General features: G+C 41.4%; 1 protein-coding gene across 3 annotated transcripts in view; it reads left to right on the top strand.

Moving 5' to 3' along the window:
* The window catches only part of CEMIP2 (cell migration inducing hyaluronidase 2), an 84442-nt gene that overhangs the window by 17955 nt on the left and 50994 nt on the right, over positions 1 to 15493 (top strand). The window contains exon 1 of one of the 3 annotated variants that reach the window (XM_034773220.1): positions 811 to 831. The exons of the other annotated variants lie outside the window; for them this stretch is intronic. The gene's annotated coding sequence lies outside the window, so the exon portion shown is untranslated. Of the gene's footprint in view, positions 1 to 810; positions 832 to 15493 lie in introns of those variants that run through there. 3 annotated transcript variants of the gene reach the window in all.

The raw sequence follows: 15493 nt of genomic DNA, 5'->3' as shown, positions 1-15493 counted from the left end.
AAAAAGAAGAACAGGAGTACTTGTGGCACCTTAGAGACTAACAAATTTATTAGAGCATAAGCTTAGTCCACGAAAGCTTATGCTCTAATAAATTTGTTAGTCTCTAAGGTGCCACAAGTACTCCTGTTCTTCTTTTTGCGGATACAGACTAACACGGCTGTTACTCTGAAACCTAGTTCTTTGAAATGCTTTGTCCTTAGAGGTCCTACTTGTGGAAATCTACAAGTCTGAAATCTTTTGGCCAGCAGTGTTGGGGGCACGTGTGCTCTGCATGTCTTCATGCCCTCTTACCAGAGGGACTACAGGAGGAGTGCACCTCCAATTACCACTCTGTTTGCTTGTTAATCCAGAATCCTATTTGTATAGGAGGACTCTGAAGTAGTGGGGAAAGAGAGTGGGTCATTGGATTGGCATGCATGGGGTCATGACCCCCAGGGCATTGTGGAACAGGTTTTGGAGGCAGTCGCAAGTGTAGAGCCAGTGTTATGGGGTGGCAAGCAGGGCAACTGCCAGGGGCCACACGCCACAGGGGACCCCGGGAAGCTAAATTACATGCTTCAGCCCCTCGCTGCCCACAGCTGAAGCCCAAGCCCCATTGCCTGGGACTGAAGCATATAATTTAGCTTTGTGAGGCCTCCTGTGTCATGGGGCCCTGGTTGCCATCCCCCAACACTGGCCCTGAGTATTAGTCATAATTTACTTAATGATATTTAAGGTAGGGGTTTGCAATTTTTTCAAGTCTTAGTAGGGGAAGGTCACTTTTTTTTTTTTTTTTTTTTTTTTTTTTGTAAGTCTAAAGGGGGTCGCCAGGTTGAGAAACACTGCTTTAAGGTAAGGGCCTTGTTTTTCTTCAATTTTTGTATGTCTGGATCCCATTCATAATAAGCAATTCCCAGACCAAATAGGAGGAAAGTCTTAAGAGTTCTGGCTAAATAAAATGCAGAAACATTCTTGTGAAGTTGGTGTCTGGTCTGGATGCCAGGTCCCACGAGTAATATTTTGATATGTGGATAAAGCTACAGGTAGCCACTCAGCGAATCTCTTGAAGAGAAACAGTCCTAAGGTAAGCAGCATATGTTACCCAGAGTTTTCAGAACCCACAGCAGTGGTAACTTAACTGTTTCACTCCAGGCAGGGTCAGGAATAAATCAATGGGAACACAGAGCTCTAGCTGATGAAAGATTAATACAAGTAAGCGTACTCTTATCTAAAACTACAATTTATTAGATTTAAGCACACATAGACACAAAACAATAGGTTTAGAACATCCCAAATATTTACCTAAAATCGGACGGTATTGAGTAAATTGCAGCAGTTCAGCAATGGCTGGTTGCTTCCCTGCCAGGGAGTAAGGTGTTGGGGGAAAAAACCCTCTCAGGATAACTTCAGGTGACTGCTCCAAAGTACAGTCTATTATGTAATCCTTCTATAGCTAAGTTTTACAAAACACATAGATCATTGTGACCCCTACTAGGTCATCACAGCTTCTAAAGTCAATAAATTATTTATCAACAAACATTCCTAACAATCTTAGTCATAATAAACTTTTACATCAAAGGCACCCAAACTCCAAGGTTCTCATCCACTTATTTGCTTTTGTCTCAATTGTTGACTTTTTCTCTCCCCTCCTCCCATTCTGATTAGCAGAGACTGTAAGCCTGCAAATGTATTTGACTTTGCCTCCAGAAACTCTGCTTGTTCAAATTAACCCTTAAGTAGGTGGTGGTCTATTTTTATTAATTCATGGTGGCTGAATGCACATAATATGGTTGCAATTGACTTGATCAAAATCTGGGGTACATGCACCATTCAAATTTGGGGTAACAAGCCGCTTTAGATTTAGTAGAATGAACCCTGATACCGGTGAGAGGGGAAAGAAAGGCCCTAGTGTTTTGTAATAAGTATGGGTCTGCTGCCTAATTCACTTGTACAATTGGTCTGACCCAGTATGGCCATTCTTATGTAGAATCTCTCAAAACACATTGACCCCTAGAATTGTCCGTGTGCTACAAATAAGAGAGAGATAGCAAACAAGGGCTGTCTTTACATTTAATGTGTATAATCTAGCTTCCCAATGGTTTGAATGGGTGACTGACTGACTGATTCATGTGAAATTTGGAAAGCTTTTTAGATAAGAATTTGGGGTGAGACCTCAACATCTTTTTATCCCTATGGAATCCTGTATACTGTGGCTCTGCCTTAAGGTTTGAATCTTGTTAACCCTCCCAGCTGAGGTGATGGCCACTAGGAAAGGAATCTTTATGGAGAGATGGTAAAGTGAATAGTCATTCATAGCTCAAATTGGGGTTTTATAAGAATGGTTAAGACAATAGTTTGGTGCCAGGGTGGAGGTAGTTCTCTGGTTGGTGGAAAGGCATGGCTCAGGGCTTTAAAGCACTTCGTCACTATGAGGTGATGGAAGACTGGATTGGAGGGTGGCCGGTGAAGTTTGCAGCTAAGTGGACTCTGATTGAAGTGGTGTTGAGTCTTGTTTGTTTTTAGTTGGAAAACATAGGAATTTACAAACAGGATCTTTTTGAAAGAGTCGCACCTTCCTGGGAGGGCTATATGCAGAATTGTTTCCACTTCTTCCTGTGAAGGACTCTGAATGGTTTTCTGTTTTAGCTGAGAGGTCTTGTACCACTGTAGAACGAATCCTGTTTGTGTGGCTCAGCCAGTTGAAGTATGCTGTGAAGTGCAGGGACTTTGGGAGGGGGTGAAAAATCTGACCTTGATTCTGAACAAAGTCCCACTCTTGAATATCCTGGATGTGGAGGTCTTGTACTAGGTGTAGCAGCTCTGTGAACCATAATTGTCTTGCCCAAGAGAGAATTATGAGGAAAACTCTGGCTACATAATGTGTGATCTTTGTGGTGACTCTGAGGATCACTGGAACCAGAGGGAAGGTGGATAATAGGCCTTTTGACCAGGAGAGGAGAAAAGTATCTGATAGCTGGGACTTCTTCCTTCTTTGGAACAGAACTGGGGGCACTTGTTTGCAATGTTGCTGAACAACAGGTCTATCATTGGAGAACCCCATGGAGAAATGGCCTTCAGGGTGTTGATAAATTGTATAGTCATTTGCTTGACTAGACTTTGGTTCATTATTTCATAATGAAATATACTTTAGACCAAATAACCAATCAGGTTAGGTTTATTAATATGGTACAGGAAAAAGGTTTTATATGATACCGGTCTCTGAACAGTAGTCCCGTGGAGCAATGTTACATACATCTAACGCAGAATGTGTGCTCCCCGAGTTACAAGTTTCAGCTGGTATTATTTATGATTTTACAAGTTACACATGTCTTCACACATCACTAATGTGTGCCCAGCAATTTGTTCCAGTTTCCTAACTTGTTGTTCTGTTCCTTCCTTATCTTTGTTTTAGATACTGGCAGTCCAGGTACTGATCCGTGAAGCTTGTACTAAGACACAGAATGAATGTATCTTCATTTTGACAGGTTTCCTATTTGCTTGTGCCAAATACCTAGCATAAGTGAACAGGGTTATGGTATAGGCCTTTTTAGGCCATATCACTGTTATAATATTTGTGCTTAATGTATGCTAATTTATGGTGCGAATAATGCATACTATTAATACGATCTATATTTCAGTTCTGGGTCTGATTGCCTAGGAAGGAGTACTGAGAAAAGGGATCATAGTGGACCACAAGCTAAACATGAGCCAACAGTGAAACGCTGTTGCAAAAAAATGAACGTCATTCTGGGATATATTAGGAGGAGTGTTGTAAGCAAGACATGAGAAGTAATTCTTCTGCTCTACTCTGCACTGATTAGGCTTCAACTGGATATTGTGTCCAGTTCTGTACGCCACATTTCAGGAAGGATGTTGACAAATTGGAGAGAGTCCAGAGAAGAGCAACAGAAATGATTAAAGGTCTAGAAAACATGGCCTATGAGGGAAGATTGAAAAAAATTGGGGTTGTTTAGTCTGGAAAAGAGAAGACTGAGGGGGAACATAACAATTTTCAAGTATGTAAAAGGAGGAGGGAGAAAAATCATTCTTTTTAACCTCTGAGGATAGGACAAGAAGCAATGGGCTTAAATTGCAGCAAGGGAGGTTTAGGTTGAACATCAGGAAAAACTTCCTAACTGTCCGGGTGGTTAAGCACTGGAATAAATTGCTTAGGGAGGTTGTGGAATCTCCATCATTGGAGATTTTTAAGAGCAGGTTAGACAAACACCTGTCAGGCATGGTCTAGACCAGGGGTCGGCAACCTTTCAGAAGTGGTGTGCCAAGTCTTCATTCATTCACTCTAATTTAAGGTTTCGCGTGCTAGTAATACATTTTAATGTTTTTAGAATGTGTCTCTCTATAATAGTATATATATATATATATATATATATATATGATATATCAGTTTAATGTGATCCTTGCCCTTGCTTTTCCTTGCTGAGTTTTCCAATGTCTGGCATGTATTTGGATACTTTAAGGGACAGAGGACAGATTTCATGTGTGAAAATACAGGAATGTGGATCCAAATGCTGAAAGCATTGCAGATGCAATTTTCTTCAAACAGTTAAATTTCACTGGCAGGGACATCCAGCAGGTCAGAATAGAGGCCCCATGATCTCTCTCGGTAGCTTTAAGTGCACTCCGCAGATCTCCAAACTTTGCACACAATTCTGAGCTTTTTAACTGAATGAGCTGCATTTTGAAATCTTTAACACGCATCCACGGAAATACAAACAAATCCAAGTCGCTTTTGTTGAACTTTTCAGGTTTAACTAGAAAAGAAAGCATTGGGCCAAATCGCTGGAATACGTGAAATCTGTCAGAAAATTCTGATTCCAGTTCTTGCATGTACGTTCCAATCTCATCGACACTGACAGTACAACGTGTCAATAGCTCTTTTATGTGTTGGAAGTAGCGGAAAGTCGAAGTTCGAATATTCCAAGAAAAAACTGCTAGTTTTACAACAACTGCCTTTCAGGTTTCATAAAGATCCAGAACCATTTGCCCTGCACCTTGGAGATGGAGGTTGAGCTCGTTTAGGTGAGCGGTGATGTCAGTTAGAAACATGAGCTTACACAGCCATTTGTCGTCATCCAGTTCGGGGTAGTTTTGTCCTTTTTCTGACAAAAAGGCCTTGATTGCATCAAAACAGTTTACAAAGCGCACCAAAACCTTGTCACAACTTAGTCACCGAATTTTGCTGTGAAGTGGAATGTCATTATAAGCTCTGTCCATCTCTTCTAGCAGTGCTTGAAACTGTCTGAGAGTCAAAGCAGATCGAGCAACAAGAACATTCACAATTTGCACCACTGCATTCATCACGTTATTAAGCTCTGAATTAGAAATTTTAGCGCACAGATTTTCTTGATGGATGATACAGTGAAATTTGACTGTTGGGCAGCCAATTTGATCTTCAAGTAACTTTACAAATCCCTTCTGTTTTCCGACCATGGCAGGAGCACCATCTGTTGTCACACACAATATTTTTCTGATGTCAACTCCTCATTCTTCAAAATGGTTTACAAAAGTTTCCACTATATCTTCCCCCTTTGTTGTGCCATGCAGGGGTTTTAGGCAACAGAGTTCCTCTTGGATTTCATTGGAAGCACGACTGCCAAATATGGAACGTTGTTTATATCCACACTCTCATCAACTGCAATGGTAAACACTGCTATGTCTTTTCGTTAACGTTTTCTGCCATGCGTCTCTCAACTGTTCTGGCAGAGACAGGCAGTTCTTTTATTCTAGATACGCCTCTTTATTTGTGAAATCATTGAACAAAACCTCCAAACTGCTGAGAAAAACTTTTTATATATTCCCCATCTGTAAATGGCTTTCAGTTTTTTTGCAATGCACTGTGCAATCTTGAAACTTCCTTCCGTGGCTTGATTTTTACTTACACTTACTTACACGTAAGCATTTAAAAACATGGCTTTGCTTCTCATATCCTGCTACTGCATTTTTCATCGATTGAGTCTTGTCTGTTTCGTCAATAAAGGTTTTTCTCGTGTTTCGTTTGAAAATATCGTCGAACACTTGATATGCGACAAACAACACTTTCACAACAGAAAGCACAAACAGCACGGTCTTTCTTTTGAATAAGTCCAGATGTATCTGTCTAAGAAGGCTGATATGAATGGACATCTAACTTTGCTCTCTTAGGAGCTGACATTTTGTCAAATGTACCCCTCAACTTACAGTGGAAAAAAAAATTGCGACAGACGGCATGCACAATGTCAAACGCAATGTGCTGTTCCATGTGATGTGATAATGATATAAGCAGCAAATCAGGACTTAAAAATATCCCAGTACAGTGACACTGGAACAATTTTTAAGGTGGGGGTACTGAGCTGCACCCTCTCTTGCCCCTGTCTACACCCCTCACTGCCCCAGGCTGGGGCCAGTGGGCCACAGCTGGGGGCGGCTGCAGAGCCCCGGGCCAGCGGCTGGAACCCCAGGATGGCAACAGAGACCCCGGGGCTGGCAGCGGGCTGAGCGGAACTGGCGGACGGGACCCCGGGTGGCAGCAGAGACCCCAGGACCAGTGACCAGGACCTGGGCAGTGTGAGTGCCACTCAAAATCATCTCATGTGCTGCCTTTGGCACGCGTGCCATAGGTTGCTGACCCCTGGTCCAGACAATACTTGGTCCTGCCTTGAGTGCAGGGGACTGGACTAGATGACCTCTCAAGGTCCCTTCCAGTCCTAAGAGTCTATGATTTATATGCTAGCAAGCATATATTAGTCAACAAGGGATAAATCCTGCAGAGACCACTTGGGATGTTCTGAGTACTTTCTACTGAGGTGGTGCCAGGTGGTTACTTATGCCTGTTTAAGTGAAGGACTGTGGGAATTATGCTTCTTGGCACAAGGTGGTGATGAAGCTCCACTTTGCCTGTTGCAGTGGTGTTGTCTTTTGGGATCTGGAGGGTGTCTTCCTTTGGCATGGGACAGAAAGCCTTGCATACCAGGCAAATTGTCCCGAGCTCCTGTATGTTTATGTGGAGCCTAGCTACTTGAGAGGTCCACAGCCGTTGCAGGTGATGATCTCCCCATTTCTGTGTGTGGAAATATGTCAATAGGCAGGGCCAGCTTTAAGGCCGATTCGGCTGAATTGGGCCCCGCGCCAAGAGGGCCCCGCGCCAAGAGGGCCCCGCGCTGCAGCTGTCCGCCCCGCCCCCAGCTCACTTCCCCCTCCTCCCCTCCCCTGCACGCCCCGCCCCCTCCCCTGCTCTGATTCGCGGGAAGTCTGAGAGGAAGCAGGGGCGGGCCAGCAGCACGAGGTAAGCTGGGGTGGGGGTGGGGGCGGGAGAAGGGCTCCGGGGAGGCGCGGCCCGTTCCCGCAGGCCCCAGCGGCTCTGGCCCGGCTTGGCTCCAGCCCGGCCCCCGGGGACCGGCTCCGGCCTGGTCCCTGCGGCTCGGGTCCCCCGTCCCCGTTCCCCCCCGCGGCGCGGCTCGGGTCCTGGGGACGGGGCTTCCGCTCTTGCCAAAGCCGGCCCTGCACTAGGAATGGGGGGGGGGGAGGAGGCAGGCAACAAGAGTGTGGAAGGGGGACTCGCTTGCAGACTGTATGGATTTATGCACCTATTTAGGGAGACTAGAACAATAGAAATCATGAGTTGAATATCTGTTATGTCTGACTAGTACACTGACCTCAGCCAGCCTTAAAGGTGAAGTCAAGAGTATTACTTATGTGCCTGAGTCCACATGGTGTACTAGTTTTAGGCAAGTTTTTGCAATGGTGTGTGGATTTCTTTGTTCTCTGAAATGAAGCTTAAAATTGTCTGGGATCTTTCTTGTGGAAGGAAGGCCTTGGCCAGAGTCTAGGACTGCTCTTATGATCTAATCCACCGATTACTTTGGAGTTGGTAGGATTTAGCATACTGTTTTTCATTCCCAGAGAGTGGAAGAGTTTGAGAACCAGTTTGAGCTATTAGTGATGTCCTGAGAAGACTTTCCCCAGATGAGCCAGTTCAGATATGGATAGATGGTGTATTGCTGAGACTCTCAGGGCTGCTACTGTCAGGCATGTGATTAAAACTTGAGGCTGTAGAGAGTCCAAATGGCATTACTTTGATAATGCTAGTTCCTGGCTGTGAATCGGAGCTACTTCTGTGTGCTGGAAATATTGCCATGTCCACGTGCAGGCACACATCCTAAAACTCCCTCCCTACAACTCCTATTTCTTAATCTGGAAGTTGTTTCTCTGTGTCTCAATGGAGCACCACACTTACTAATTCCATACAGTATCTGGGATAAGCAAAATGCTGTTACCAATAATTCCTCCCAAATGTAACATGAGGAAGTAGTATATAATACTAACCAATTTAACTCTATTTAAAAAAAAAAAAAAGCAGATTGCTTTGGAAAGAGTCTTTTCAGCAAGGAAGCCAGGATGATTTAATAATCTATCTTCTTGCTAACAGTAATATTTGGAAGGGAAATGCAAAAGGTAGTTGTATAGCTTAAAGAAAATGTTATGAATGCAGCAGTCTTAGGAGGATGTTCAAGATAACTTACTTTGGAATTTAAATAAACTTTTCTGGTCACTATTGCAAGGCAAGCTGACAAAGGGGCAGACTAGCAGTTCCTTCTAACTTTGACACACATGATAAACTAGAAAAAAGTGTAGTACTGTCAAATGGAAAAAAAAAAAAAAAAAGATACCATGCCTCACAGGATATTATGAGACTTACTTGACTAATGTGTGCAAGTGCTTTGAGTTCCTCAAATTGAATGTGCCAAGATAATGCAAAATATTGTTATTACTTTCAGCTGCCATCTTACCAGAATGAAAATTTAACAGTAGATTTAAAACTTTTGTTTTTAAAGTGTTTATTTCAGCTATCATCTACTGAATGCTTTCCTTTTCTTTCCCTGTGATTATTTTTTTAGAGAACACTTTTCTTGTCTCTCTTACTCCTAGAGAATATGTTATAAAAAGATAATAGAAGAAAAAAGATTATATCCCCATTTTTAGTGACTCCATTGTACATAATTTGCAGGGCACTGCATATTATGTATTTACGTGACCGCTTCAGATTATTTGGGACCTAAGCATTTAAAAATTCTAGTCCTCATGACTTCAGAGAGAACCTGCCAAAGCAAATAAAGTGTAAATGCTGCAGTGACATCTGTCAGTCTGCAGAAACTCCCTTGTTTTTATTAATCTCACCTGAGTGACAACTCTAAAGCTCAGTGATGACACTTAAACGCCAATATTAACTGTTTAATTACTGACTATATTAGCAGATAGAATGGGAAAGGGAGTGGGAGTGAAGCCCTTGAGAGGTGTGGGTTGGGAATGGCTGCCTGGAAAGACAGAGAGGAAAACAGGAGACACGGAGAACGGGGAGAGATGGAGAAGGAAGAAATAAAACAGAAGTGGGTTCTATTGCTGAATGATACTGAATAAATAATAAAAGTTTGGTTAATACATAAAAGCTGCATTTTCCCATTGATCTCTTTGTAAACCTCCAACATCACGGGGAGCTCTGTCATGATTTGAGGGGAGTATGACGTCCTTTTTTTATATTCCAGCCCCTGGACCATAATTGAACATGGTCTCTGGTCTTTTCTTCTGAATGAGTTTCACACTGTGCTGGATCCATCCACAGTATTTTACTGTTTTCTCTTGCATATTATACATATGAGAGAGCCTTATAACTCAAACTTTTATGCAAGCCATATACACAAGATAGGTGGTCTGATCTCTCTCACTTGGAATGCATTATAGTCACCCAGAAAGTGCCAGAACCATGTCTTCTCTTCTTAAAGAGTGTCATCGCTATTTTTGAAACATATTTTTGAAACAGTTAGTAGGTCCTGAGTTGTCTGGCTACCTTGGATACCTGCACTCGTGGAGTTTTGGTCTTTTGAAGACTTCAGCCATTCATAAATACAATTTCTCATGAGCCTCATTTTTGATTAGCTGTTCAGAGAAGATCATTATTCTATACTACTTTGCACTTCTGTAGTATCTTCCACCCGGGGATTTCTAGGGCTGTGATCCAGCAAAATGCCTGAATACATAACTTTAAGCACATAAATGATCCCGTTGACTTCAATGGGACTATTTACTTGCTTAAATTTAGGTATGTACTACTATCACTGTGTCTGTCCCATGGATTTTTATCATTCTATCAAGTTTCTGTGACATCTGTTGTATCCATATCCTCTTTTAATATGAGACACTCACTCATGTTCACCCATCTTAGTATTTAGATGTCTAGTGTTTGTATACAAGCACTTATAAAATTTGTCAATATTTATTTTTATGCCTTCATGTGATGTAATTGAATGGGACTCTTTTTTTGATGGCTTTCTTTTCTGTTCCTACCTGCATTTTATCATTTTCTATCCTCTCCTCTTTGCTAGGATATAGAGTATCTCATTTAATAAATCATACCTAAGTGATGTGTCTCCACACCTGTCAGCTTTCCCCCAGCCCTTGGTTTAAAACCTCTTCTAGGACGTTTTTAATTTTGCATGCCAGCAATCTGGTTCTGTTTTGGTTTAGGTGGAGTCCATCTCTCGTGTATAGGCTCCTCCTTTCCCAGACGTTTCCTAAAGTCATGTCTATACTTAAAACTTAAGTTGAGCTGTGTGAAATGTAGACCAGGACTAATAAACGTGATCCCTCCTCTGAATGCCATCGTCTCATCCATTCACTGAGACACTGCAAAAAGTCTGAGATTTTTTTGAGCCTTCAAAAAGGCTGGGTTTACATGATGCAGAAACCCGGGTTTACATGATGCAGAAACCCGGGTTTACATGATGCAGAAACCCGGGTTTATTTTTCTCCTGGCTCACCTATTAAAAAGTCTGTTCTGTCTTATCTGAGACTCTCTCTACAGCTTACTGATTATATTCTGCTTTCTATTTCATCTGACTTTCTAATACCACCATCTGGGGGAAAATAACCCATCTTAAATTGTGTTCAGTAAACTGTGTGACATAAACTGTTCATAGTAACTTTACACATTATGAAGCCCATCACGGTTCCTCTCATTTATTAAAAATATTTTTTTATTCTGCATTCCCTACTATTTGTGTCTCTTTATGCATCTGCAGCATGAGTGGTTTCTTTTTCTTGCTTTTATAAATGTGGATAAGTAAGTATAAGTTCTTATTAAACAGTCTATCATTACAGTATATAGACATTTTAAAAATTAAAAATGGTGGAGGAAAATGTGTGCCTGAGAAGGAAGCATACTTGCACTTAGATGTGCTTAATCTGACTTCATTGGAATTACTTACATGCTTAAAGTTAAGCATATTCTTAAGCGATTTGCTGAATTGGAACCTTGATACATTTGAGAAGTTGTCGAAGACTAATGTTTTGTTATTTCTTTTGTGGGATAATTCCTGTGATAGCTGATAACTAGGTTCCAGGCAGGTAAACTTATACATGTCAGATTTTCAGAAAATCATCCATGCTTTCTGTTTAACATATCAGACTTTGTTGCTAATTGTGAACCATTTCGCATCCTTTTGTTCATCCCTCTCCACCTCTCTTACAGTTTGGATTTTCATCTCTACCTTTTAATCTCATTGCTCCATACCAAACAAGTGTCTGGTTATGTGCCAAGAAAGCTGTAGTGACATTGCAAGTATTATGTTATGTGAAAGAGATGCCCTCTTTGATGTCTTATTTGTTCTTTCTGAGTTCTGTTCAGTTTGAGATTACACAGTGTGTGAGAAGTTCATGAACAGGAATTGTAATGTTTTATAGCCAAGAGCAACAGGATAAGCTTTTTTTTTTTTTTTTTTTTTTCTTTTTAAATGACCTGAGCAAACTAGAAATCTTTAAAATATTGTGTGTTAAAGAAGCATTACATTATGGTGGAGTTCAGAAGTAAATTTGTTCTTGCTTTTTTTTTAAATAGTCTCTCAGGATTAGATGCTGGGAGGGCTCTGGAATAGTGACTCTGAAGGTTTGTAAGTGTTTACCCTCATTCAAGGCCAGAAGAGGACTTGGCTCCTCATCTTGGCTAGCATCAGACCATGGTCCCAGAATGGTTTCTTTAAATTCTTTCTTAAAAGGGTGCTAGTACAATGTTAGAAAGGTGCCTAAAATTGGTCCTCTAAATCCATACTTAATCATCTAAAGAAGTGTGGCATGAGCTTCTAGGCGCTGAGCCTCTACAACTTCTACTGACGCCAACAGCAGATGTGTATACTCGGTGTGACGTTGTGCAGTCTATATGGTTTTATAAAAACTTGATAATAAGTCAATATAATGTAACTGAGATAGTTTTAGAGAAAATACGGTAATAAGTGAATGTAACGTAACTGGGATATGCCTCATGCAAAAGGTCTCTTGTAAGGTATACTGAGCTAGCTTGATTATCACTTCAAAAGTTTTTTTTCTCTTAATTAATTGGCCTCTCAGAGTTGGTAAGACAACTCCCACCTGTTTATGCTCTCTGTATGTGTGTATATATATCTCCTCAATATATGTTCCATTCTATGCATCCGAAGAAGTGGGCTGTAGTCCACAAAAGCTTATGCTCTAATACATTTGTTAGTCTCTAAGGTGCCACAAGTACTCCTGTTCTTCTTATTACAAAGCTTATAATCTACTGAGTATGATCATCTGATTTGTATAAATGTACCACTCTTGTATCTAAAACTAGAAATATAAAATGTAACTCTGAGGGCCTATTGTAATTGTGCAAAGTGTGGACCATTAATGATGGTTTGGAATCTTGATGACTCCCATTGTCTGCAGATGGCTGTATTTACCTGTGAGTCTTCCTGTATATGTGTGTGCTGGCAAGTGAGTAATGAAGTCTTGCAGTGACATGTGATCATGTCACCTGAACTGGAATCCATCTTTAACCTGGTGCTTTTCCAGTGAGGGGGGGTGGAAAACCAGAGAGACAAAGAGTTCCCGCCTTATGCAAAAGATATATATAAAGGGGGAAGAGAACAGAGAGGGAGAGGAGCCATCATGAAGAATCCCCTAGCTACCACCTGAGCTGCAACAAGAGCTGTACCAGGGGAAAGAATTGTGCCCAGGCCTGGAAGATGTCCTGTCTGAGAAAAACTTACTGAAGCATCTCTGAGGGTGAGATTATCTGTATTCAGTTTGATTAGGCATAGATTTGCGCATTTTATTTTATTTTGCTTGGTGACTTACTTTGTTCTGTCTGTTACTACTTTGAACCACTTAAATCCTACTGTCTGTATTTAATAAAATCACTTTTTATTTAGTAATTTACTCAGAGTATGTATTAATACCTGGGGGAGCAAACAACTGTGCATATCTCTCTATCAGTGTTATAGAGGGCGAACAATTTATGAGTTTGCCCTGCATAAGCTTTATGCAGGGTAAAATGGATTTATCTGGGTTTAGACCCCTTTGGGAGTTGGGCATCTGAGTGCTAAAGACAAGCACACTACTGTGAGCTGTTTTCAGGTAAACTTGCAGCTTTGGGACAGGAGATTCAGACCCTGGATCTGTGTCTGGAGCCAGACGGGAGTGTCTGGCTCAGCAAGACAGGGTGCTGGAGTCCTGAGCTGGCAGGGAAAGCAGAAGCAGGGGTAGTCTTTGCACATCGGGTGGCAGCTCCCAAGGGGGTTTCTGTGATCCAACCCGTCACACTCGGCACTCCTGAAAATAGGCCTTTTCTTTTTAGGCACACCCATGTTTGAAGGTAAAACTTTTATTTCCCAGAAATCCTGTTAGCTATTTGTAATTCTGGTTATTGAAATAGTGACTAACCTATTTGCAAGGGTGGTTGTTGTTGTTGTTGTGTTGTTTTAAAAACTTCCCCTGTGAAGTAGAGGTAGAGTTCTTTTTCTGGTTGTCAGAGTAGTAACACCAATTTCTGGTGCTTTAGGTTCCAATTTAGGAAAACATTCCTATTTTGAACAGCACTTAAGCATGTATTTAAAGTTAATGACCTGTTAAGCATATACTTATTGACCCCTTGAATGGTATTTAAGCATGTGCTTAAATGTTGCTCTCAATAAAGCTCTTTAATATATACTGGATAAAAATATGCAAAGCTTTCTGTTGTGGAGGAGAGGAGTGTAACTTTGAGCATTCTTACATGCAGGGTTCTCTGTACTGTGTAACATAGGACACCTAAATTACATAGCAGATTTGCAGTGAATTCCGAACAACTTTGTGACAGCTATGTTAATTCACCACAAAATCATTTGATAACTTTCACTTGTACTGGAATAATTCTAAAGGTTAACCGCAAAGTAAAAATAGATAACCAGTTAATCTAATTCATTGGAATTGTATCAGAGGACTCTTGCTTTAGAAGCTGCACATCAAGGATAGATGGCTAGAGCATGAAACGCCTCATAAAAAGCTCCTCCTTCTGTGTAGTTTAGGAGGCTGAGATGCCAGCCAGTGTTTCTTTCAAACTTCCCTAGCTCCCCATGAAACCAGTGTTTATAGCTCTTGCTGCTCTGGCCACTATCTTGAATTGCAAAGGATCCTCCCTCTTGTTCTGCTTTCTTCCATTGTAATTGTGGTGATGCAGGGGCTGCTAAAGGGGAAATAGTGAATTCCCATGGTGGGTGAAACATGCTTGATGTGGAAAGTGAATCAACAATGGTAGGAGGACAAGCTGAATTGAACAGGAGCTGGCAGGAAAATGTCCACTTTATATAGTACAGAAAGACTTAGGCTATACCTCAGCCAAAACATGTAAATGCAGTCATTTGCACAGCTATATTGTGCACAGGGCCATCGCTTCCCGGCTCTTTGAGCTCTGGTCAAGTGAAAAATTCTCTAAGTTATATTGGCACGTCTACTCTGCAATTAGACACCCGTGGCTGGCCCCGGGCCAGCTCACTCAGGCTTGCAGGGCTGTTTAATTGAGGTGTAGATGTCCAGGCTTAGGCTGGAGCCTGGGATCTAAGACCCTGTGAGGTGGGAGGGTCCCAGAGCTCTGGCTGCAGCCCGATTTCGGTATGTCAACATCACAATGAAACAGAGCCCTGTGCGCTTGTCAGCTGGCATGGGCCAGCCACAGGTGTTTAATTGCAGTGTAGGTGGGTGGGTGTGTTACTGTCTAAAATCATCCATAAAGTATAAATGAACAATAAAACCAACAATTTCAAATGTGATGACTCACTTTTAAAATAAAAAGTCAGTAACATAAAATTGTTGGTGTAAAGGATTAAAATTGAAAAATAAAAACCATTCTTTCTGTCATAGAATTTAAAATGACAAAAGGAAGAAGGAAATTCACAATGCTTAAATAATTCTTATGGCAAAGAGGAATGAGCAGAGCTGCACTGTAAACTTGTTGATTGTACGAGACCTCTCATTCATGGTAGTCTTTTGAATTTAATTTTGATATTTCTGGGGGAAGGGATGGGAGTGGGAGGGTTATGTGGGCATCTCTTTCCCACCTGTCCCTGGAAGAACAACATCACTTGCCTTTGAATAGAAAATTCTGAAACTTTTACAACTTGCAAAATGCTGTTCCCAAGCAAGTATTAAAATCAGTTTTATGATATGACGGAATATATTTGAATTGCAGCAT

The sequence above is a fragment of the Trachemys scripta genome, chromosome 6 (assembly GCF_013100865.1).
Source record: "Trachemys scripta elegans isolate TJP31775 chromosome 6, CAS_Tse_1.0, whole genome shotgun sequence".
In the NCBI taxonomy this organism is placed as follows: Eukaryota; Metazoa; Chordata; order Testudines; family Emydidae; genus Trachemys; species Trachemys scripta.
Note: the sequence above shows the minus strand (reverse complement) of the source record. Positions and strands in the feature narration are given on the sequence as shown.